This window comes from Corvus cornix, chromosome 3 (assembly GCF_000738735.6).
Source record: "Corvus cornix cornix isolate S_Up_H32 chromosome 3, ASM73873v5, whole genome shotgun sequence".
In the NCBI taxonomy this organism is placed as follows: domain Eukaryota; kingdom Metazoa; phylum Chordata; class Aves; order Passeriformes; family Corvidae; genus Corvus; species Corvus cornix.
The window spans coordinates 4,437,896-4,463,055 of NC_047056.1; the positions used below are offsets into that span (position 1 = coordinate 4,437,896).

Below are 25,160 nucleotides of genomic sequence, written 5' to 3' on the forward strand. Positions count from 1 at the left end.
GAAACAGTAAGATATCCGCCAATTTGAGCAGCTCTAGCACCACCGTGCTGCTGAGATTTGGCAGCAGAGTGACTTTCACTTGGCTTTGCTGCCAAACTTGGCCACTTAATGAACATTTCAAGCCTCTCCCCTTGCACGTGCTCGGCTGATGTTTGAGGGGAAAACCTGGTCTTTGCAGAGCGGCTGGGGCTTCTCCCTGCTGTGGGGCGGCTGCTCTCCCACAGCCCCCACCCAGGACGGGTCTGTCCCTCGGGGAGATGGAGGGGGACTCGGCCGAGAGAGGAATTGCTCTGTAATTGCAGCTGTATTTCCCGGGCGGGAGTAAGCTCGGGAATGCCTGCATGTCTGGGTGAGGGTCTCCCTCTGTGCTCGCAGGAGGGGGATGGATGTTTGCAGATCTCCTGTGTCCCTCAATGCATAGATACCTGTGGAATAGAGGAGAAAAGAGAGCACGAGATCTAGGTATTTTGGGGGAGGTGGTACCGAAAAGTTTGTGTTTGGCGTGTTCCCTTCCAGAATCCTGAAGTGGAGCTGGCATTTTTCTCTTCTGCAAAGGCCCCAGACAAAGCTCCCCAGCTCCTTCTTGTCTGCACAGCAAAAGGCACTGTGCTGCCCTTCACACAGGTCCTGTGTTCGCTTAAACTACTGGAGGCTCTTCAGCAACTCCAGGGGTTCCAGCCCTGCTGGAATTTGCTTCCAGCTGTTCAGTGGATTTTTTTGTAGCTTTATTTTGATTTTTTTTGTTGTTGTTTTTTGAAGTCAAGGACATCACACACATGTGTGCAAACTGTATTTAAAAACATTTAGGATATACCAAAATTATCTTGCAACTTTAATTCTCTTCCCAGCTCTACTCCCATCTTCTGTGCTATGATACAGCCTTTAATTAGACCACTACAATTACAGACCTGCTTGGGGAATGAATCAGGGCTGTGTGGTAAAAGACACCATTGTCCAAGGATCTCTACCCCATTTCTGGCAGGAGTGGAAAGATGAATGGTGAGGGAGGTGGGGGTTTGTGGAAAGAGGAAAAAGTATTAAAGGCTGTTCTGATGTTCACTAGGGAATTAGCACTTTCAGTGCTTCTGCCAGCGTGATTCCAGGCAAGTTACTGAAACCAAACTCTTCATGGGTGGTCACTGATTCAAGTGTTCCTCATATTCTGGGTGTCTGACTTGAGACCCAGGGTACTGACCTGAAAACTGGAGCAGTTGCAGCAGAAGCTCAGGAGAGCTGCGGTACAGAAAATATCATTGTAGAGCTCTGGAAAATGAAACAGCTTTGGCATGCCTGGTTGCACTGTCCCCATAGCCATGGATGCTTCAGCTCCCCTTTTCCTTCTTTGCTTCCCAGCCTGTGAAATCGGGGAAAGGTTGTCCCTCCTCTATGCTGGGAAACAGCAAAGGTAAATTCCTATTTGTGCCACACACACCAAGGCACTGCTGCTCTGCCTCTGGGTTGAGCCCTGAGTGCCCAAGGGGGTCTGGGAGCCCACGGGGTGCGCTGGGGCTCCTCACACCAGGACCAAATGGCTTTGGGGGGTCAGAACAGCCCCTTCTCGCCCTGGCCGAGCCCGGGACAAGCACCCTGCCGGGAAAATGGGAGTGTGCTGTGTCATCATGCGCATGCATGAGGGGAGGGAAAATGGCTCCATTTACCGTAATTCTGCCTTTTTCTCACTTTTGAGTGCTCGGCTTTGCAGGAACATTAAGTCGTCTTTATCTGTCTGGGTAGCAAACATCCCCATACACCCCCCAGCAAAAAAATACTTTCCTAATGGTCCTTTGAGGCAGAACTCGCTGCCTCACTGGCTTGTTATTAGGAAGAAAACTTGGAGGCACAAATGTTGATCTTTTGCTGCACAGCAGTTTATGGCTGGATAAAAGGTTTCTGAAAATAGGTTTGATTTAAATAAAACAAACTCTCTCCACTTTAATTTTTCATGTGTGAACGCTTCAGAGAGTGCTTCTGTAAACGTCATTAGAGCGCATGCCATTGCGTGCCAAATTAGAAGTTTCAGGGGCTTTGAAATTAGGCATCTGTTATCTCTTGCCTGGGGTTTACTTAAGGAAAACAAGAATTCAAAACACGAATGCGCGCAATCTTTACAAAAATACTGATGTTTACAGTTTGACCTTTACTTTCTAGTGCTTGACTAAGGGCTAAGTATTTGGAATTATGCTTTGGCTTATAAATGTTTATCATCTAATAGGGATGACACCAGAGTTCTTGCAAAAATAAGAGTTCCTTGGAATAATGTGACTGAGAAAAGATCCACAGTAAGGGGAGGAAAGGGAAATGACTGGGACTTTCTGGGCAGGTGTCCTTGCCCTGCCAGCAACCCTCTCCCTCTAGGGGCGGCAGCCATGGTTCCCCACTGCCTGGCCCTGTGCTGTTCCTGTCTCCAGCTAAAACCCAAGGCCCTGGGGGAGGCCCTGAAGGCCAGCCCTCAAACCTGGTGGCAGTGCTGGGCAGGGGAGGTGCTGTAGTGGTGTGAGCCCAGGGACAAGTTCATCACACAGTATGAGCTTTGTGAAAGCTGTCATGCAATAGTGGGGCTATTCCTGCAGCAGTGCAGGAAAACTTGCTGGGTTTTGTCCTGGTTTTTTACAGAACTGTGAGTAGGAGGCTGTAACAGGTGGAATTTCTGATCAGAGCTGGAAGAAGGAAAGGGGATGGGGTCAGATATAGTGTAGAAAGGGCCACAGGGAGCTATCGTGTAGCTCCAAGTTTTCACTTTGTCTCCCTTACCACGCAGTATCCTGCTTTTCCAGTTTCCTGAGCACCTCAAGTTGTTGCCATGCTCTGTAGGAGATGCTGGGGCCTTCCCTTAGCTAGAAAGTGGTACTTTTCCCCCTGCCTTTCCCACACAGGTGCAGAAGTCAGTAGGAATTCAGTTTAAGAAATGTGGCTCAAGGAGCCATTCCCATGTCCCTTTCTCTCTGCTGATGTAAACATGCAGGGATGATATTTGGATTCCTCTGCTGTCAGTGAGGACAACTCTGGGTCAGTCTTTGAAGGGCTTCTGTTATCAATTCTGTTTATTGATGAGCTTATTGCTTGTCTGCCTGCTTGATCTCTTTCCCTTCTTGTACCATTTTTTCACTTGGCTGAAGAAAAAACTCCTCTTCCCTCTCTCTTTGCATGTGCTATTCCATTTCTTTTCCCCCAAATTTATGGCAAGTGAATAAAGTGTGGAGTAGGCTGACAAGCTTTCTGCCAATGTCTCCAGCATTAGATATGATTCATTAACCCAACCTTGAGGAGATGCAGAGGTCCAGTAAAACCTATTCAAGATCATGTTTTGAAAGGCGTTCAGGAATAGGGAGCGAGAGGTCCTTCACCATGTCATGGCTTCCCTTCGTCTCCAGGAACAGGGCTGATAAGTTTTGTTTCCTGCCTGCCTTTGAAGATATTTTTTTAGTGTATAATAAGTAGTGCAGACATTCTGATGGGGATGGTTTTGCAGAGCTGCTGGTAAGGAAGACAGTCCCACCTCTGTCCTGTCCTCCTCCCTGTGTGACCTTACCCTGCAGAGTAAGAGCAATGTGTGTGTGAAACACAACTTTTGGAATCCGTGGGGCGCTTTTTACCTGTAGAATTGACAGAGGTGCAAACACAATTTGTTGGGTTGCACATTTGTCCAATTTTCTGATAGAGGCAAAGCTGCTCATTAGCTCATATGAAGTGGAGAGCAACAAAAAAAATCCTCAGAGGTATCACATTAGAATCTAATCTCAGTTACAAGAGATGTGTGACTCCAGTGGTTTGGGGAAGCTGTTCCTAGTGGCTGTGGGTCACTAAGGGCAGGATGTAGCCCACCTTGGTTTATAAGCATTTAATCCTGGTTCATGTATTAGTAGATAATGGCAATGCTAATTAGGTCTGAGTGCTGGAGGTGACCTATGGATGTGCCAGCTGGAATCATCCGGCCACAGGAAAAGCAGACATCCTCAGATTTAGGACAGGCTTGTAGGCTGCTAGACTGGACTTACATGTTTATTCTTTAAATTATTTACTCTTGGTTATCAGAGAACTATTTTTTTTCCTTGGTTTGGAACAATTTATCTCCCAGATTGGGTGGCCAGAATTTGGATTCAGATTTTGCTGAGAAAACTGCTTGACATGATCCGCCTTGCTCTGTGTCTGGTATTTTGGGGTGCTTCAGCTATTTTCCCTCTGCTGTCAACACTGTGGCTTCTAAATACCACTTCCTTTCAATGGCCAGTGGCAGATGAATTCCTTTTTCTCTCTTATGAACTAAGAGATGGAGCAAAGGGAAAGCGCAGCCACTGGAATACCACTGTTTCCATCAAAGTTATGTATCCTCTGTTAGGAAAGCTTTCCAAATCAAATGGGTATTTATGTGGAACAGTTGAATTTAGCAGCTTAGCATCTGAATATTGCCATTATTTTTTTCGTGCAAACTTTCCAGTACTTCTTTCCATTTTACCCACCTTTCCAAACAGGCCATTGTGCAGTGTTATCTCTGATACCACTGTCAGATAACGCTGGACAATCACTGGTGCAGTACAGACATTGGGTGGTTAATTATCCACTCCTCTATCAACAGAGTTTTAACAAGGGAGCTTGTCCTAATGGGATGACTGGTGGGAAGCTGGCTGGTTTCCTCAATCTGCAGATGCTGGGTTTATGTTGTCAGCTGCATGTTCTGGTTCAGATTTTGGTACGTGCTCACTGATGTCACTGCTGTTCTCACGTGTCTCGTGTGTGCCTCTCAGGTTTGTAGGTGGTGCCTGGTGACTTGGATGGCAGCCCTTCACCACGCAGTAGCAAAGAAAAAGAAATAAAAGAAAGGAAAAAAACCCTCCTTAACCCACTAAAACACCCTGAAACACTCACACCCCCCCCCCCCCCCCCATTCCATTAGAACATTTGGGTTAAATACCAGTGGAGAGTCCAATGCGGAGCAAACATTTCCTCTCAAGTTTGTAAGCTGTGTGCTGGGCAAAGCAAACATCCCAAGGGCAGAGTGCAGGCCCTGCCATCCAAGGTCAGGGCTGTGCGGCCGGTGCCAAGCTGGGTGATGAAGATCCCAAGGGCCAAACCACCAGTGACAGGAGCAACACACAATTTTACTGAAGTGTGTGGTTTTTCTGAGCTTTTGTCATACCTGCATTGTACTGGCATCTCTGCAGTGAGAGAGGATCAGGTCTCTTAAGAGGGACCTGCCCTGAGAGGATGCCCCACATGTTTTCTGTCCTTCTGTGACCTCTCTTTGGGTCTTGGGTGAAAGACAACCTGGGTGGTACCTATTTCCAGTATTGACTGAGGAACAAACTTCATCAAATACACTTTTATCCCCAAGCTGTCAGTTTTCAACCTGAGCTTTATTAAACAGAATTATAAGCAATTTTAATTGCCATCACTAACACAGACAAAATTACATTTAAATCCGAGGATCTGCTGTTAAGTTTTACTCTCAAAACTTTTTTAAGGAGTCCACGCCTAACATCACTTTGGTCGTCTGGCCCCTACATCCACCACGCCCTTCTTTTTTTCACATTTCTGGTTTGCTGTCGACCTCGCCTCGTTTTGTAACAGGACTGTAAGAGTGTGAATCCCGTAGCTGCGCTTGCGGGTGAGTGCTGCTCTCGCCGTTGCTCTGCCGGGGTGCCAGACTGCTCCTGGGAGCAGAGGGATGCTGTCTCACCGGTGGAGAGGCTGCCCTGTCTCTCAGCACATTTCCTGTTGCTGGGGATTGGAAAAGCTGCTTGCTCTGGGAGCAGATGGCCACCTCTCCACCCATCCTCTCAGGTATGGGGAGGCAGCCAAAACCCGGCTTAAAAGAGCAAAGCCTAACCTGTTCAAAGGAGAACAGAAAGGAACATTTTTTCCAAACAGCTTAATGAAGCACTTGTTAAGGACTGCCAGGGACAGATTTCCATTCTACACAGGATATTCATTAGGAAAGTAAACACCCTCCAGCAGCATTTGTAGGAACAAAGCGGCTTGCATTTTCTAACGAGGTGTTAATTTAATGAAGGAGGGGACTGGCAGAGGAGCAGGAGGCAGCTACCGAGCGACAGCCACCTTTTCCTGGGAGGAGGGGGCAGCTGTGCCGGCATGCTTTGCCGCATGGTGGGGGAAGGTGGGTGCTGTGCACCACGCACAGGCAGGGACGGCCCTGGGCGCGGAGCTGGGAGGATGTGGAGCTTGTTGGCCGACACGTGGAGCTCAAAGCGGGGCTCCCCAAGCCAAGAGTCTCCAGCTGAACAACCAGGTCCCCTCAAGGCGATGGTTTCAGGGTAACCTTGTGGGCACATTTTTTCCAGGCACAAAGATTGATGGGATGTAGCTGCAGGGGCGGGTTCCACCTTTGCCGCTCCTGGGCAGGAACCCAGGAACCCTTTTGAGTGGGGGCCATGCTCCTGCTCTGGGCCTTGCTCCAGGGCCTGGAGTCTTGAGACTTTCCAAATCTGCTCTCAGGGTCCCTGATGCTTATTGTGACCCCAGGACAGGGTAAAGTAGCAGGTATTCAGATGTCAAAAGAGCCAGATATTTATTTGTTTCACAAGGAAAAAAAATCCTGTGGAAGGGTTTCACGTTTTTTTTTTACTTAAAATGAAACAAAACATCCTGACTAATTTCTTTTCTGTGGGAAATTGTCCTTCTGAAGCTGATCCCACGCACAGACACTCACGAAATGTCACTGCTTCTTGCAAAATAGAAGTGTGGCAGATCAGCCACCTCCGCTCTGGTTAGGATATCCATGGATTTGTGACTCACTGGCCAGAAAGAGCTGGTGCTGGGCTAAGGTGTGTCCAGCAGCAGGTCATCCCGAGTGAGGCGCAGCTCTGGGGTCACAGGAGGGGGATGGAGCGTCCCAGCTGGCTTTTCTGGAGAGGCGAGAAACACCCGGAACACTTTGCCCAGCTGCTGCTGGGGGTGAAGGTAATGTGTGTGCTCCCAGGATTAGCCAGGTGTCACCGAGGGAGGGCTGGGAGGTGAGGGCGAGTTTTTCTGCATCTCATGCCAGGACTTTAGCCTCAAGCTTATCCCTTATTTTCATACATGTGTGTAATTCCCACCAGGGAATTTCTACTGGAGCATCCAACCAGCACGGTCGCTCCCCGTGGGGACAGGGCCAAAGCCAACTTCCCTCCCAGCTCCAGGAGAATGACTGTGGAGCTTGGCTGGGGATGAGGTTTAGGAGTTGGAGGGAAAGCACGACATGAAGCCAAGTCTCATTTACGATCCTATCCTGTTTTTTGATCAGAGCATACAGCACACGGGAGAGGAGAGCAGGAATAAGGCCACAGGAGAAATTCTGGCCATGAACCCATACAATCACTGGGAACGCTGGCACAAATGAGGTCATTTCTCATGTTTATATTTCTGCATGCACTGTACAATCCCTGTTCCTCCTCCTCGTGTCACTGAGATGTGAAGGGAACTTCCTGCGCACGCTCAGCATTGTTGTTGCAGGGCTTTTGTGAGCAGAAACCACTTCAAGCGGCAAGGAGGAACAATACTCTGTTCTGGCGGCAAAAATACAAAGTTGGGAAAACTCCCACTCCCTCAAATCATTTTCCTTCTGGCTGCTTGCTGAATATTTTATTCGAAGATTAGGAGGAGAAGTGGCCGCGTTGAGCAGCTGCTGACACGTTCCAGCACCCTCAGGATGCTGAGGTCGGCTCTCCAGCGCCGTAAATCAGCCCGGCTTCGCTGCAGTCTGGCCATGCTGTGGCAGCTGGGGAGGGGGCTTGGGGAGAGCCCACGTGGAGCCCTCCTTTCCCAATGCACTGTAGGTTTTCTGTCAGACCTCAAAGCAAAAAGCACATTGGAAGGGTGAGTGTTCACCCTGCAGTCTCTCACCTTTAGGTGAGGTTCACTCGCCGTAGTGGGACAAGCTGGATGTAAGCATCCCCTTAGGCTTTGGGATCCTGTGAAATAGAAATGTAATTCTTTGGCTAGGGAATAAAAAATGCTGGTTTGCACTGGGAGTGAAGGGTGGTGGGATACGTTCAGCCACGGGGTCCTTGTCAGTGGGCCAGGTTCCGAGTGATGCAAAATGACTCAATATTCCACCAGAGTCCAATTAAAAGCAGATGTGCAAATGGAGATCATCTCCTGCCCACCCCCTCATCCTGCCCCCAGCATCTGCCTCAGCTCTGACATAGTGGCTTAGGGCAGCAGAGCTTTCCTGAGGGTGGGCAATAAAGCCATTCCAGAGCTGTCTCCCAAGCCCCAGGCCAGAGGGGAGCTGTGGAAATGCAGGGCCGAGGCTTGGGGAAAGAGAGCCATCCCTGAGAGCAGCCCCGAGGCTCCTGCAACAGGCACAGCTCCCCTTGCCCACCACTCCCTGGCAGCACATCCAGAACCCCTTTGCCGATGTCCCACCTGGGCAGGGCAGCTGCCACCAGTGAGGGGACAGGCATGGTACAGTGCCATGGTCCAGCAGCCAGACCTGCAAGAAGTGGTGGTGCCCCAGACACTGTGGTAACACCCCTCTTCCAAAATTATGCTTGGAAGAGGCTTCAGAGTGCAAAAAAACAACAGAGAAAGAAAAAAACCTGAACAAAAAGCCAACCCTCATGTAAACCCCAGGGCTGGAGGAATAAAAGTGCCAGAAAACATTTATATTGGGCTCCCTTGATATCAACACAGATGAAATGGATCCCCATGCTTCCCTCCAAACCGCAGGCTCTAAAGTGGATTCCAAATCCCATCCCCACTTTAATTTAAGGGCCTCCCAATTAGACCGTTGGATGCCTTTCAAAGCTTTGTATAAATTGGAGATTATGCATCCAGCAGCAGAGGCTTGTCTCCTCTCGGAGCAGCCACCGGCCGGAGCATGCTGCCCAGGCTGCCCCGGATTCTGGCAGGGAAATTCGGGGGCCAAATGTGGGGTCTGTGTGGCCCATGGAGGGCAGCCCCAGCCCCACTGCCTCAGGACAGGTTTCTGCTCCAGCCATTTGGTGTTAGAAATCCCTCAGTGCTGCTGCTGGGGGGCTGGAAGTGGCAGGGCTGTGGGAGTGAGATGTTCTCCGGTGCACTGACTGAAGTGGAAAAATATCAGGAGAAGGGAAGAAAAATGCTTTTAGGTTGATTTGAAATGTTTTTGCTGTTCTTCCTCTTCCCTCCTCCCCCAAACCAGCAATCAAAAAAAAACCTCATTACAGAACATGGCACAAATTCAAATAGTTTTGGTCATGCTGTATTTTTCACAGTTGGTTTTAAAGGCTTTTGTTGTTGTTGTTGCCCAGAACAAGGATCCTCCTGTATTTTCATAAGAAATAATACAGTCCTAGGTGGTGGAATCTTTTAGTGGGAGAAGGAAGAACTAGAGTTTTTTCATTCCTGTGTGAAAGTTTCCTCCTGTCCCACTTGCATCCCCTCTCCCATCTGCCTCTGCTCCAGGGGCTGCTCCCACTCCTGGAGCTTACGGGTGATTGCTGTCTCCAGGACTGAGCTGTCCTGTGTGTGACAGGGACACAGGGACATGTCCCTGTGGGATGCGGGGCAAGAGAGCTGTGGGCACAGCCACCTTCCTGCAAGTGCTGGATGGGAGACCAGTGAATGACTCCTTTTTCCAAGGGTCCCACAGGATGGCTGGAAAAGGCCTCCTTAAGGTGGCAGGTGAAGCTGGGTGGCTGCTGTGGTCTTGCACTGTGGTAACTGTGGTAACTGTTGCTCACCAGTTCTGTCACTTCCCACCTGCATTCCCCATCCTGTGCAGCTTCTGGACTGTCAGATCCTAACAGACTCTGGGTCCTGTCCCAGTCTGCTTGGAGATCAGGAGCTGCCACTCAGAGTACTTTGGATTTCCAAAGAGATGAACCAAACCAGCTGGAGATAGATCATTTTATTAAGCTTCGTATTGGTGGAAGTGTGAGTGTTGTCCTAACTTGAAATGTCTGCCATCAGGCTGCTGAGCCCCAACTCAGTCTTACTGGGCCAGCTCATTGCACTGGCACTAACTGGCTTCAATGAGTGGATTAATTTAATAATCAATGATTAATGACCAAGGGGTAGGGAAGTCGTTTGCTCGGGCTTTTCCACATCAGTTTAGGTCTGGACTTCCTGAGGAGCTGGAACTGCAGGGAGTCCTGAGCCTGGTTCTGTCACTCAGCAGATTCCTCACTTTTTGGACCAGCTGATAGGTGCCAAATACAGGATTCGATTTCTTTTTTTCATCTCTTTAAATTCATTTTTCATGGTCAAATGCCCTATTTGGCATAGTTCAAATTAGGACAGTCTTTGTTTTTGGCAGGGGAGTGGAGCACTTACAGGATGGCTAATTTGCAGCTACCACTAATGCAAACTGCTTCAAACTACTGAGCCTTGAGTGAGGCATGTAGGGCCCGACTGAGCTTGGAGTTCTTTTTTTCTTATGCACAGGAATGTCCCATTTTTATCAGTCTTCCCTTGAAACATGAGAATTCATCTTTAAAAAAACCAACAGGCGGGAAAAAAAATAACCAAAAGGATAAATTCGTGTCTCTTTTAATGTAAAAACCACGATGTCACCATTAAACTGTCAAATTATCCTCGGTTTAATTTCTATATAAAATTTAAAACTTTCTGCAGACAGCCAATAAACCTCAAGGTGATAGGACTTGTTTCTGCTTCCATTGAAGTTGGTGGCAAACCTCCCATTTATTTTGGTGTGTAGGATCAAACCCCCAGCACATAAATAATGCGGCACTGAAGGTGCTCTATGATTCTTCTGTCCATATCTTTCCCTTCCTCTCTGAAAACTTCTGAGCCTGGGCCCAACATTGATCTCATGCACAGGCTGGGAGCATCTTTCTTTCTTTCTTTCCTTTTCCCCCCCCCCCTTCTTTTCTTTGTGGGTTTTGATCTCTCCCTTTGAAATGGAAGCACATTCCCTGCAGGGTGCTCTGTGATCATTTGTTGGGTGTAGTCGCATGCTTTCACTTCTTGCTGTAGGTGAAATGGCTCATGTGCAAGGATATTAACTCTCTGCTAGGCAGGAGCAACACGCTGCATTCCTTCTGTTTTCCTGGATGCTTAACAGAGGAGGCAGCTTCCCCCCAGCCCCATAAAGCCTCGGTGTGTGCCTGGAGTCGTGCAGAGCTGTGGGAGTGCAAGATGTGTGAGAGGAGCTGTTTCAGGGAGAGACAGATCTTGGACAGACCCATGTGTACAGTTAGCCTGGGATAGCTGTGCTAAATAAAAGGAATCACCTCTTCCTGTAAATTCACGCCCAGTCTAATGCTTGTTGTCAATTTTGATCTACTGCTGTAGGAGAAAATGTCATTTCCCCTTCGTTTCACTGGAATGAAGCGTTGGAGAGGGTAGTTGAGGAGGGAAATGACAGTGATGGGCTAAGTGTTGGGAGAAAAAAGAAAAGTCTGTTTTAACAGGAGAGCTCTGGTTAAGCCCAGCCCAGAGAAGTATGTAAGAATGTGCTTGTGATTTGCTTCCAACAAAATTTTTAAGCCTGTACTTAACTACAAGCATGAGTATCTCATTGCTTAAGGTTAAGCACGTGCTGAAATACTCATCTGGAGGTAAGCCCTGGCTGGCAAGGCTGGAAGAAACAGAGATCACATAATCAACCTCCAAAGCAAGAGCCTAATCCTACCCAGTCAGCTATTCTGGGGGAGTTTCCAGGAAGGCAAAGAGGTTGCAGGAGGTGGATCTGCGTCTCTGCGTCTCTGATCTTACAAATTTCCTGGCAGGTGCAAAAGCAACTGCTCTGAACAATACCAGAGGTGTTTGCAGGATTGGCCTAAGGCTTTGTCTGCAGCAGCAGATGAGGTTAACAGGCTATTTAAAACAAACAAACAGCCCCACCTCCCTCCAAAAATTTCACAAAGATGGCTCCTGTGGTTGCGGTGTGATTTTAAAAAAGATTTAAGCTCTGAAACTGTTCCTATGGCTCTAGAAAAAAAATCAGTCTTCTCTCCTTTGCCTCAGTCAGTTTTGTAAATTCATGTCCCAAAGTCACATCTGTATTAGGGAGTCAGTCTGGGCATCTCTTCTTACACCCTCACATCTTGAATTTTCATATTATTTAAAAAAAAATACCAAGTGACGCTAAGCAGTTCTTCTTTAAATGATGCTTACTTATTTAGTAGGAATTTTAACAGGAAATTTTTCAAATAATTGTGCTTAAAGAATGCGTGTGTGTATGTGTAGTGGGGTAAACTATGCTCTTTACTCCTGAAAAAATGTATGTGTACACACATGCACAAAATAACAAGGAAGAAAGGGAAAGGAAAGGCGTTTGCTTAGGGATATGGAACGCAAAACTGGTTTTATTTTACACCCTTGGAGAACGTTACAACAACAATGAATGCAGTGCCATCTCTCACCATCTGTGAAATACAGGATGGTGTTTACAGCAAGCAGAGAGAGAGGCAAACACAAAAGGAGAGAACACAAGACCAGGGTGAGTGCGCTGCTGCAGGGGCTGAGGTGGCCACGCTCCGCTGGGGCCTCAGGGAGGGGCTTTGGGCAGCTGGAGAAGGAGCTTTGGGCATTCCAGGCTCCGTCCAAACCAGGCTAAAGGTCCTGTTTTCATTGCTTCTGGCAAAGGCACTGTTGATGAAGGCACTGGATTTCTTCTATCTAGTGGAGATGTGAGGGAGGTGATTGAAGTGTTTCCAGGTGTTCCTGGCTTCAGAGAACGCTCAGGAGGGTTTTTGGTGTGCAGTGGTTTGTGCTCTGCACTCGGGGTCTGTCAGCACTCGCTGCCCTCCTGAGCAGCCTGCGCAGTCCCTGCTCTGTCCTGCAGCACCACAGCCCTGGGACAGCCAGGACAGCCTGGCCACCCCCCAGGGACAGCAGGAGCACTCCCACCACCCGAGGCTTTGCTGCCAAAGCGCCTGGCGGCTCTAGGAATGCCCTCTGCAGTCACTGCTTCAGCCTCTGGTTTAGCTGGATCACACTGGAGAAAACGCTCCGGTTCCCAGATCCCAGCGGTGTGTTTGGAGGCCAGGCTGGGTATGTCCAGGATGAAGCAATCAGGTTTCAAACAATCAGCAATAACACAGGTGACCATCATATGGCATGGATACACTGGTAATGCAGTGGGTCCTATGCAGTGTTCCAGCAAAGACCTCGCCCTTGGATTTTCATGGAGCTGATGATCCACAGAAAAAGGTAACAATGTGCTGGAAACAATAGAAGTTATCTGCAAGTATGTTCAGGAAGGCCTGGGGCTTTCAGATGCAAATACAAAAATATATTTAACATCTTGACTTCTATTCTTTTGTCATAATACAAAGTGGAAAGACAATGTTTAGTAAATGTTTACATCTTACAAAGGGGAGTTTTGCAAATTGCATTGTAGCTCTTTGGGAGGAACCAGGAAAGAGGGCAGGATGTTAACAACATAAAAAAGAATAGCAATAAAACCCACCCCTAATATTAATTGTCTAAAAGGAAATGCATCTATCTCTCATCAGGACATTGCAGACTCTGCTTTGCATTGCTGGAAGCCTGAGAACATTAATCGTTTTTTGGCATGGAGAAGCAACTTCTTGCATACTTGAAACATAACTCATTTACAGTTGTTTTGATGGATGTTTAGAGCAGCATGGAGAACCCCCAGGTCCCTCCGGCTCACGAGCAGCAGAGCTCAGACGTAGATCTGGCTCAGCTCCCTGACGTGGGAACTGGAGGGGACTGCTCTGATTAAACACCTCTATTCTGGTTTGGTCCTGAGGTTGGCTGTGTTATGCAATGAAAATCTACCAACAGTTTTCCCTGTGAATTAATAACACACCTGAAAGGATTCTCGAAGGATTGTTTGCACCGGCAGGATGGCATGGAGCCACCACAGCAGTTCTCCAGCGAGGTGGCAACAGCTCGCACTCCCTGAGGGTCTGGGCCCCGGGCGGGGCGAAGGTCGATCCGGTGCTGGAGGTTAAATGAACAGGAAGGCCTAAATGCTTCAAGGCAGGCTTGGGAGGGAGGAAGAGCCCAGGGAGCTGCAGCCCCATCCTCTTCCTCCTTGAAACAGCCACTGAGGGTCACCAAGCACTGGGGTCAGCGCAGCAATGCCACAGGACAAGGGTGATGGGGGAAAGCAAGGGCTGACCTGTAAGAATGGGCCCCCAAACTCTGTGTGTGTATTTGTGCACAGGTCTGTGCATGGAGAGAGGTCGAACAACAGGTTTGTGGCTGCAGGGAAACCCTTCATCGCTGGCCAATGCCACACAGGGTGTAAAAGCCTCAGTTGTTGATGTTGTTTACTCAGATGTGAGTCTTTGCCCCACGTTTCAGTTCCTCCCACACTGCTGTCCAAAGATGAGTTGGAAGATGGAGATTAGCACCATCACACAAATTCCTGTGGAAAGTGACTTCTCCCCAGCCCCCAGCCCATTTCTCACAGTGCCCAGAAAGCAAAAGCCTGAAGCAAAGTGGTCTCCATGGGCAGTTTTTCTAAGTGCTGAAAACTGTTACATTTATATTGAATTACTTTCATTCCATTCTGAATCAAATCCTATGAAGCTGCAATGAATGACATTTGGTTTTTTGGGAGAAAAGGAATGTGGTTGCAAAATGTGACTGTGTCAAGGAGTCCTGCATGGACTCAGGTGTGGCTTTGTATGGGAAGGATGCAAAGATTTCTGCATGACAAGTGGAAATCCACTTGTGGAGATACACAGGAGCTGATGCCAAACACTTCAGAGCCAAACGTTTTCTTTCACAGAGGCTACATAAGTGCCTATGCACCTCCTTCCTTCCAGGTGAACCAGAGACCCACTCTCCTGCTGCTGTTATGGTCACAGCATATTCACTCCTGTTCTACATGTACCATCCCTAGGAACCTGGGCAGAAGCACATTCCAGTAGTTTAATAACACCTAATTTTTTTTAGCCCAGTTTTCTTGCATCTCTTTCTATTCCTGCCTTTCCTTTCCCTCCTCTTCCATACCTTTCACCTCCAAGTATCCATTCTCCCTCTCTGTTCATGGCTGCCCAGCTCTGCCATTCCTGGTGCTGCACATCCCTCCTGACAGCTGGCATGGGAACTGCGGGAGCTTCTTCCTTCCTGCTCCACCCTCGCAGGAGGTTTTGGAGCCCTGCAGGGAGCTGCAGACTCACTGCTGGCTGACTTGTAAGGGCAGGAGAACTGCTCCAAACTCCACCTGGTAGTAGTGAGGAAGGTGCAGGATCTGCTTGGCTAAGAGGCTTTGCAGAAGACAGTTCTGGAAGGAAGGAAACCCTGGAGCAGTCAGGGCTGTGCAGGAGGCTCGGGCTGAAAGCCCTGGACCCTGCCAGTAATTAATGTAATCAATAATAGAAACAATATAAAATTCTAATAGTCCAGGGTGAATATTGGCTAAGATGCTCATAATCATATAAAACGTCCTCTAGGATCTTCTGTGAACATGAGTGAGCTCAGAGAGCCTTTTACATCCAGAGTCTCCCATAGCAATGCTGTGTCCTAACAAAATGGGAATGATCTGCAGGAACTTTAGCTTTTTACATCCAGGAGATTTTGTTTTCTTAAGGATTCTTTTCACAGATACTAACCATAACTGGTCTTAGACTTGCTCATGTTGGGCTGTGATCATGTGGCAGCTGGGATAAATAACAGAAAGAGGACATTTAGGGTATCTGACTTCCAACGTGATTAGAACTGGGAATTTTTATTTGTTTTTATTGCATCAGGACAAAATTTGCAATATCTCCCAAATTGGCTTAAAGGCTTAAAGTAGCATTTTTAAAAGCAATTGAATGTTTAGGCTTTGGCCTCCCTCTCATTTTCTGTGAGAGAATATCAAGTCAAACGTTCAGAAGCATCATAGTTCTTTAGCCAAACTCCTTGTGGGTACTTGGTAGGTTTCCCTTCCCTGTTTCTAATTTGGTTTATACCCCAGAGCCAACTGGTTTTTGCTTTTCATTCTGTGGGTGGGAAAGCTTGTGAGAAGGTATTAACAGCTATGCATCCCAGGCAAGCGATTTCTTCTCTGAACTTTCCTGGATGCGAGGAGGAAATTCTTCTCCAAATCAACAGCATGTTTTCAGGCCTTTGTTGTTGTTGTTGTTTTGTCAGGCAGATCAACATCAGGAAATCTGAGCACCTGGAGAAGGTTCAATTTCAGACTGAGCTTCAGGTCTCAGCTTGGACTCGGCAGATATTAATAACAGCTACAAATCTTTCATCAGCAGAGCTCTCCCGCGTGTTCGTAATGCCTGCAATACTGTTTATTGCTCAGGGTCTGTGCTCTGGTTGTTCCTCTCTGTGGCACACGCACAGGATAAGTGATTCCTGCCAGCTTCAGCAGCTTTCACCTCTGGTTTGTCTCTGGTTCCCAGCTGGGGTTGGTGCCCTGGATGCTGCAGCCACCAGCCTGGGTCGGGTCCGTCTGTCAGGTGTGGCCTCCAAACCCCTGCGTTGTGGTGGGGCATCAGCTGGAAGCTGCTCCTGTCAGCAACAGGAGCCTGAGCCACAAAATAAGATGGTCACAGGCAAGCTGTGGGGTCCTGGGAAAAGCCTACAAGCCACACGCTGCTGAGAGCTCCTGACCTCCTCCAAGTCATCCCACTTTCATGTCCGTAATTACTGGCTGCTCACAGGCGCCTGCTGTGATCCCACCTCTTCCCACTTGATCCAAGAGGAAGAGCTACACTTCAAAGCCCTTCTGTCTCCTCCTTTGCTGTTGAGTGTGTTTTGGGAAAGGTTTTTGTTTCTCCTGCAGCTGTTAGAGGGGAGCCAGTCCCTGGGCTCTGAGCCTCTCTTCTTACTCCTTCACTTACCAGGAGTGCCAGCCACCGCCTAAGGAACAGGCATCTCCTTTCCAGAGGCAGAGGACAGCTGAGTCTCTGTCTGACCTTGGAGGAAAGGCTGGCTGTCAAAAAGAGATGCGAAAAGGGTGAGGATATGATTTTCTCTTGGGGTGGAAAGACACTGAGGAATCTCCTGTGCCAAGGTTTAGCCAAGCTTCCTTTCCCAAAGCCAGCTGGTTTCTGTCACCCTCAGAAGCCCCCAGAGGTGTCCACTAAGAGCTTAATGGGCTTCATTGACCACAGGTTTGGGTCAGTGTGGTAATTCCTGCAGCAATTCCCCAGCTGGGGGGAAAGGTGTGCTCCAAACACAGCAGGGAGCACATTGTTTTTTAATCAAATTGTACCTAGTGCTGATACCACAGTTTCTTCCTCCAAGAAAAGATTGGTGATCAAAACTTTAACTACATTTCCAAAATGAAATTTGATAAAATACAGGGGGGTGGGGAAGCCCACACCAGCATTCAGTTTAAAGTTCAATTCAGTGCTAAGAGTTTAGGGCTGATATTGAATTTAGCAAGGTACTAGTTAGGTTTTGGTGCTAATTATTTTAAGTATCACAGGTTCTGATTCACAAGGCAGTAATCACAGGTCGTTATTACTAACATTATTAGGTTAAGCTAAAAATTAGCTTTTAGGCTTAGAGCCTCATGTACTAATGCACTCTGAAATGAAACACCTGTGTGATGCCTTAACAGACAAGTGAGGGAAATTAAGCTCCTTAATTAAACAAGCGACAACCATGTGTGTTGTGGCTGTAGTGTGCTGTTACACTGATGAAAAATGGTATTTGCCCCTTTAGAAGGCGATTTTCCATAGCTGAGATGGGACACTGGTTGGAAAAAATGATCCCAGGTTTTGCAGAAGAGCTGGGACTTCGCTTTGAGATATTGGGGTCAGTGCCCCACATGCTTCCAGGAATAAGTTGAACCAAAAGTGATTTTGTTGGCTGGACTCTTAAATGGGCTAAAATGGGATCAGCATGTAGGGGCTTTGTGTCTTTAGGAAAACACACACAAATCCAGTCTTCTGACACAGCTTTGATGGCAGGAGACAGTACAGCAGATTTTTTCTTTCTGAGACTTTCCTATTTGGGTGCCTCTGCCACATCCTGCAGCAGCCCCGGCGTTCACTGGGGGAAGAAGCAGTTCCAGCAGGATCGGCTTTTACCTCTGAGAGAGCTGTGGCACCTGGGATGGATCCCCTCACCTGTGGGGCTCAGGGCCCCCTGTCTCCTCTGCCAGCTCAGGGTAGGTGATGGCCCTGCTGGTGTCTCTCCAGCTCTCCCAAGACCTTGAGACAGCACGGAAAGGTGGCTCCAAGAGGCACGTCCCTCTGGCTTTGTGCTCCACTGGTGCTTTGCCATCGACAATTCCTTTCCAGGTGCACTGAAAGGTAACAGTTTTAGTAATGTTTTAAATGGGATGGTTATTTCCATATGGACTATTCCACTTCCTTTAGCTTACGTTATCTGTGGTACAGAAACTTGTTTAATTGGGAAGGGCTGGATATTTGCATTCCAATGGGACCCTCTAGGTATAAAATCCATTGAAAAGTATCTGCAGGCGTATTTGTGTGGGATTTGGGTCCCTTTGCATCTTGCAAAGAATCGACAGATATTTCATTCCAAGTGGGAAGGAAGTAGGATAATGTCCTCATCTCCAAGCGTAAAGTTTCTTTACAAGGAACTATGGAAAGCATAGATAATTCAATTTGCCCAACAGCATAGCCCAAAATAGGGCACAGATTCCAAGCTCTAATCCTTCCCTGCAGCCATAGGATCATCTTCCTCCTCTTGATCATAAGGAAAACCCAGGAGCTGCTTGCGCTGTTGTGCAGGAAGGCAGGACGGGGCACTGCACCACAGGGATGGATTAGGATTATGAGGGGCAGCACCTGGAGTGCGGGGGCCAGGGAAAAGCAAATGCAGCAGTCACCAAACCGGTCTGGCTGCCACAGCCCAAGGGAACACGCTCCTCCCAGCCAGCATCGGCCCACGGGGAGTTCAGCACAGAGCGGGACCGGGAGCAGGGCTCCAATTCACCTCTTGCCCTCCACACTGGGGTTTGGGTTTTCCTGCCTTTGTTCTTGGTGGGGCTGGGGGTCTTTCCTTCTGTTTTTTCAGACACATCAGGGCCTCCTGCCAGACAAAATGAGCCTGGTTCTGTAGCATGTGTTTTGGGACATGTCCATTACATCCATTTTTCTCCTCCACCTGTCCAAAATAGGGCAGGGGTTGGCTTTCTTTTTTGGAATGAGCCTGAGAAAAATGAGTGAACATGGAATCTCTTCCTTCCAAAAATTTTGTCCAGCTGAAAAGCTATCTGCATCAGCAACATGCACTCAAATTTACAAAACCAGCCTGGATTGTTCTGATAAATCTCTCAAAGATAGCCAGGACAAAAAAAGGGGGATTACTCCACCGAAATTGTAATGGGGAAATGCACAAGAACACCTACAGAATATGGAACCTCAGGAGCTACAAACTCACTGTTGCATTTTGTGTCTGGAAATACTGGCAGATCCTGGTTTACTAAGTTCTGAAAAGAAAAAGAACGAGTGGATTACTCAGTTGAGTCTCAAAGCACTTCAATGTGCTGAACATGCCCTGTCTTTTTGGTTTTCTTTTTCTGGAGAGAGAGGGAGGGAAAGGGAGGAAGAGTTGGGGAGCTTGGCACTGGGAAATGGCTCTTTGACTCTCATTCCTCTGCTTTTGCTGCTGGGCAATTAGCTGGTTGCCAGCGGTGTATCTGGCTATAAACAGAATTCACTGCATCACCCAGGAATTGTGGGTGGTGGGAAGTTCTGCCCATGGGGCTGGGGATTAAGTGTATTGGTGCTGGAGGATAGGGTGTTCCTGCGAAGAGAGAGCCCTCGATTTAGGAATGTGCTCCTCACAAAGGTATGCCAAAGCCCTGGGGCTCCCTGCATCGAGGGTGTGATGTAAGATACAGCTCTTTGTTGAGAGCTTTTCTCCTGACATCCTTGCAAGCCAGGCAGATGTGTGGATATCTCCCAGTGGTTACTCCTGGAAGGAAACATTACTGGATGTCCTAAGGGGTAAACAGTGCTCAGAGCTGAGTTCAGAAGCGTTGTCTCTGTTTCCTCCAGCTCTGAATGCGCCGCTATTTTTAGGGCAAAGCAGCCGTGTCTTATAAGCAGTGGCCAGTTTCCAGTATGGATCCCAGACCTGCAGAGGTGTCCTCTTTGGAATCCAGAGGCATGAGGAATCTGCCAAGACTTCGAGTTTCACTGCAGACCCAAAGCTCAGACCACAGTCAATGAAGGAGCTGCCACAGGGAGATGGGAATGGATGGCTTGGAAGAGCACATGGCAAGCAGTGGGCTCCATCCACAGCCCTGCTCCAAAGGCCAGCCCCTGGCCCCATCTGCTCCTTGTAGCCAGAAGAGATGAAAGCGGATGAAGGTGGCGAGCAGCCGTGCTCTGCCAGGACAAGGTGAGCACACCCTGCCCCTCCCTGTGCTGCCACCTGCCTTTCCTGGTGTCACTCACCCTGCTCTGCACAGGGATCTTCTGTTACCTGTTAGCCAGGCGTGGAGGTGCTTTCTTCTGTAGCTTCTTTGGGCTGCCCGTGAGCTCCCTGTCTGTGATGAGGGAGATACCAAAGCCACCAGCCACCAGTGACTCCATGATTCCCTGTATTCCCTGCTTTGGCTCATTTGCAGTGCAGGACAACTGCTGCTTATTCATCTGTGAATTGCATTTTCCATCCTGCAAGTTTCATTCACGCTTAGGATGAAAGCAGCTGCTCTTGTGTACATAATAAGGATCTTCAAATATTTATTCCTAGACTTATTAAGAGTGTTTCTTGTCATTCAGGCTGAAATTTTACCTAGGTTTAGTTTTGGACAGGTTGTTTGAAGGGATGAGGTCTTTAGTCCTAGATGGAATTGAGGGAGGAGGAGAAAAGAACGGATAGAGACAGACACACAGCAGATAGATTCTCCCCTTCTTATCCCTATATTTCTGTGCACCAGCCTAGGGTCTGACATTCCTGGTTATGTGGGAATCCTGAGTCCAAGCAATGACCCTGCTTGGCTGAGATCAATTAGTTGCCCTTGGGTTTCCACATCTTCCAGGCAAATGCCCTGCTTTGAGGGAAGAGGGCTCCTTGCTGCCTCCAAAATTCACAGCACAACTAATGTTGCATGCTCAGAAATCCTCCTAGCTGGAGTTCTGGTTTTCTACCTAATGCTATTTATATGAACATTTCCCTTCTGCTTTAACTGGGATAGGATCAAAGCACTGGGAGCGGAGAGCTGTCATTATACAGGCTAGGAATTCTGTATTCCTACCTCAGATTTCGATTCAATTTGGGGATCGTATGTGATTCCTCTGAGGCCAATTGGCTTTGGATGTCAAATCCAGAAAACAATTTTCCTGTTTTGTGTGATGTGGGCTTGCCCCAATCCTTCTGGCCTTGCCCCTCCGTTACCTGACCGGGCTGTGCTCCACCTCAGCTGCCCTTTCACCGGACTTGAGCTCAGCCTCAGTGCTTGTAAGGAACACAAAGTCCAGCCAATGCTTCTGCCTTTCAGGTTCCACCAAGAGCACTTCCAGTAGCTTTGCCAGTGAATAACAAAATCTACTTACTTCCAATAAAGCACTAATGATCTCTGCTTCAAGGGCACCTTTGATGTGATGATTTCAAAGCAAATCAATTCAGGGTTATCCCACACCCATGCTATGGATGGAAACATTGAATGCGTGGAGAAATGAATCCTAAATTCACCGGCAAACTGTGCCATAATGGATGGTGCCTTATTCTGAGGGCCCAGAGCCTGGCAGTGATGGAGGTATGAAGGATCCAAACTAGAACTGGTGTTATGGCACTTCTTTTGGAAGTTCCCCTGTAGAAAAGATACCCCAAGCAAACCTTTCCTGAAATTTGTCCCTGGACAAAATCAGCTCCACTTGCAGGCTGTGGGCAGCAGGCTCCATGTGCACTGCTGCAAACCTGACATCAATCAGAAGGTGTTTGCAGCACTCAGCTGGAATCAGGGTAAGGAAAGGGCTGTGTGTTACTCGCTTTGTTTTGGCAAGGTCTCCTGATTTATCAGGCCATGTACAACCCCCGCACACAGGTCTCTCTCCAAGAAGCTGTGGCTGCTCCCACCAGCAGGCAGAGGTGGAAATCCAGCCTGGAGGCACCCCCTGTCCCAGCCCAGTGCTGGGTGGACTTGGCCTAGAGGTCCTTAGGAGAAGAAAGGTTACAGAGAGCTTTGGTTCTGGGGTCTCCACACTGCAGTGGGTTTTGGCTGAGGAGGCACTTCAGCCATTTCTGATGGGTTGAGTGCTCTTGTCCTGTCCTGCACCCCTGCATGCACAGGACCAGATGGCCAAAGAAGAAGGGTGGGAAGCAGGGCTGGGAATACCTAAGGTCAACACCTCATTTTTGGCGCAGTACTTGTAAACTCTGCAGGATTATGCAAGGAAAGCTTTCCCTCCCATGTCATGCTTTGTCCTGAGCACTGGTGGCAGTGGGACTTACACCTTGGAGCATATTTGGAAGTATTTAAATCCTTCACAGTTGTGACAGAGGAAGGGGAAAATGGCTTCTCTCCAACCACCCCAGGTGAGGAATATTTTCTGCAGATTGCCATAGGATGTGATGCTTCTTTAAGGCTCACACCTCCTTGAACATGTGTCTCTATCTAAGGGATGGATTTCCCTTCATGCTGACAGCCTTTCTTGCAGTGCAAGCGATGGAAAATGTAGGCAGTTCAATGGAAACAGTCCCTAAAGCTGAGCAGATTCTCCCATTTGTCCAGTTGGGCAAACACCTACATGTGACCAGAGGCTTCTGTGTTAATCTCACCCTCTTGCAGTACTGGGTTATCCTTTCATGTGAGTCATAGTTTGTATCTATACAAAGAGAAGCTTTAAACTGCCTCAAGTGAGGTATTTTTCCAGCACTTTAGCACTAATTAATCATTAAAGTGCCAAGATCAAAGGGTGGGGAACTACAACGTTGGTATGTTCTTATGATCACATTGCGGCCAGTTCCTCTCCTAAATCCTGGTATTTTGTGAGTTTCAAATCAAATCTCCCATGGAGAATGATTTGGCAACAAGATGGTGGGCTGCTTTTCCCTGCACCTTTCTGAAGTGAAGGGAGCTTTGACTCCACGAGGAATGCAGGGTCAGCCCCACAATAAAAAGACCAACCATTATTTTGGACATCTTGGCACCCAAACAAGCCAGTGATTTAGGCATGGATTTTAACACCCAATCTCAGGGGTGAGAGTCCCTGTCCTGAAGATCTCAGTCAGAGCAGCAGTGAAATGGTGGGAGCCTGGAGCCTGTTCCAGGGGTAACTTAAGGCAGTTACGGGTGTAAACCTCACTGTGAGCCAGCAAGACTCACTGCTGAAGTGCTTGAGTTACTTCTGAAAGTGAAGCGTTTAAAATAATGCTGCTGCTTTTGAAAAAACGTAGCCTAAGGCCATGACTTCACTGCAGCACGAATCTCGGTCCTCAATGGCTGTGGCTGCTGTCTCCTCACCGGGACAGGCAGCCCTGGCACCTGCTGATGCTTCAGCTGCAGGCAGGGGCGTGGGCATGGCAGAGGCTGTGCCTCGGCTTGCTCCGATCCTTGCACCTTCCCCAGAGCCGGCACGGGGTCCTGCCCCCTGCAGTAGCCACAGGGCTACTTTCCCCCTTTGGGGTTAACTGGTGTGAAATCTGCAGCACCCAAATGCTTGGGATCCGGGAAAAACCGGCTCTTGTGCCCATGGCTTATAAAAGATTGAGAGAGGAGCACAGGGAGTGCAAACAGGTCCTGGTGCTGGTGCCCACCCGTGCATGGGAACACCTGAGTCTGGCTGCTCTGGAGGTAAGACGGGGGTTGTGTTGCTTTTGTGGGGACTGAGCAGACCAAAGGGCTTGGTGTTTTGTGTCTGGAGCAGGAGAGACTGGGGAGCAGCAAGCCAGAGGTGAGGCTGGGATTGAAGGAGGAGCACAGCAAGACAAGCACAAGCCAGTGGCACAAGTAACGAAGAATCTGTAAAATTAGTGGCCAGTAATGGCTGTCCTAGAAGCAGACGGAATGCTTTTCTGTTTGAAATAGCATTTCTGAATAGCATTTCTGAAATGTCTTTTTTTCCATAATATGGGATGTTTGAAAAGGCCACTATTTCCCCTTTAAAAAAAAAAAAATCCCTTTTTGCTCCCTTTCATTCTTTCTCTTGTGGGATGCTTGGGACTTGACAGGGTGGGCTCTTGTCCAACATTTGTTCTGACCTAGATTTTAATCTCTGCTTTTTTCCCCTTACCTTCTGCTTAGCTGGCTACTACCTCTAGAAGACATGCATATAATCTATAAAACATTTGTGTTTCCCATTTTCATTTCTATTTTCAGGAGATACTCAAGACTGCGACAAAAAGTTTTAAATTGCAATGACCATAAATGTTTTGGGCTGCCAGGGCCACCTAAGTAAATATAATTGTCAAGGGACATGCAGAGCTTTATTTCATAACCCACTGGTGGTGACAGATCAAAAGTACAGACAAAAGGAGGGAACAAACTTACACCCTGGGAACACTGGAACCTGTCAGTGATGCAGGGCAGGTTGGAAGAACAAAGGTGCTGGGCAAAGTCAGATGTGGAGGGTCTTGATAACCTGCGCAGTTTATTGAAAAAAATTTTGGTAGGAAGAGTGTTTGTCTGGTGGGAAGCTGGAAACACCACTTTTCATAGGGTAAGGCAGAGCAGACCATTCCCTGCTGGGGGTTAGAACCATCTGGTTGTCACATCTGTGTGCTGCCAAGGAACACAGCCTTCCCCAGCAAGGAGGTGAAGGCTCAGGGAGAGCTGAGCTTTCCCAAGGCATGGAGCTCTGCTCTGCTGGCTCACCTGGCCCTTCTGCAGCCGGACAGGCTGACGGGGACAGGTGTTTGGGCGATTTCCATGTGTGTGCCATGCTCATGGGTGTGATTGGAGCAGCACTGGCCAAACACAGAACAACGCCAGCACTCGGGCAGCCTCAGCAGTGAGCACTCAGGGGGCTTTATCCCTCTCCCTCCTCTCCAAACCCACCAAGCCACGTATGTGCACACCCCACATTCTGCAGTGACTCCTTGAAGAGGACACGGTGATGGTGAAGCCCCACCGCCCCTCTCCTTCAGGTGTGCACCACCCAGTGTAACTCATCCGCTAATCCTGTTTGATGAGCCAGAAAGAATGTTTCAAGAATGTTTCATCCCTCGGTAATTTTGTTAACCTCTCCTGGCAAGAAAAAAAAGGGCAGGTAATGAAGGTGTTTGAAAGAGTGTAAAAAACCTAGAGAGCGTTTGGGAAGGGTTTGGAGGCAGATGCAGGACTTCTTCACATGGCTCCTCACTTCATCTGGGATGTGGAAAAAAAACCCAAATAACCTCGTGGGACACTAATTCAGTCCTTGGTTTCT

At 48.3% G+C, this 25,160-nt stretch overlaps 1 protein-coding gene across 4 annotated transcripts in view; it reads left to right on the plus strand.

The window, feature by feature from the left end:
- Positions 1 to 25,160, plus strand: part of BMP2 (bone morphogenetic protein 2) — a 203,322-nt gene that overhangs the window by 118,500 nt on the left and 59,662 nt on the right. Inside the window, exon 5 of one of the 4 annotated variants that reach the window (XR_005604140.1) lies at positions 19,845 to 20,190. The exons of the other annotated variants lie outside the window; for them this stretch is intronic. The gene's annotated coding sequence lies outside the window, so the exon portion shown is untranslated. The remainder of the gene's footprint in view (positions 1 to 19,844; positions 20,191 to 25,160) is intronic. 4 annotated transcript variants of the gene reach the window in all.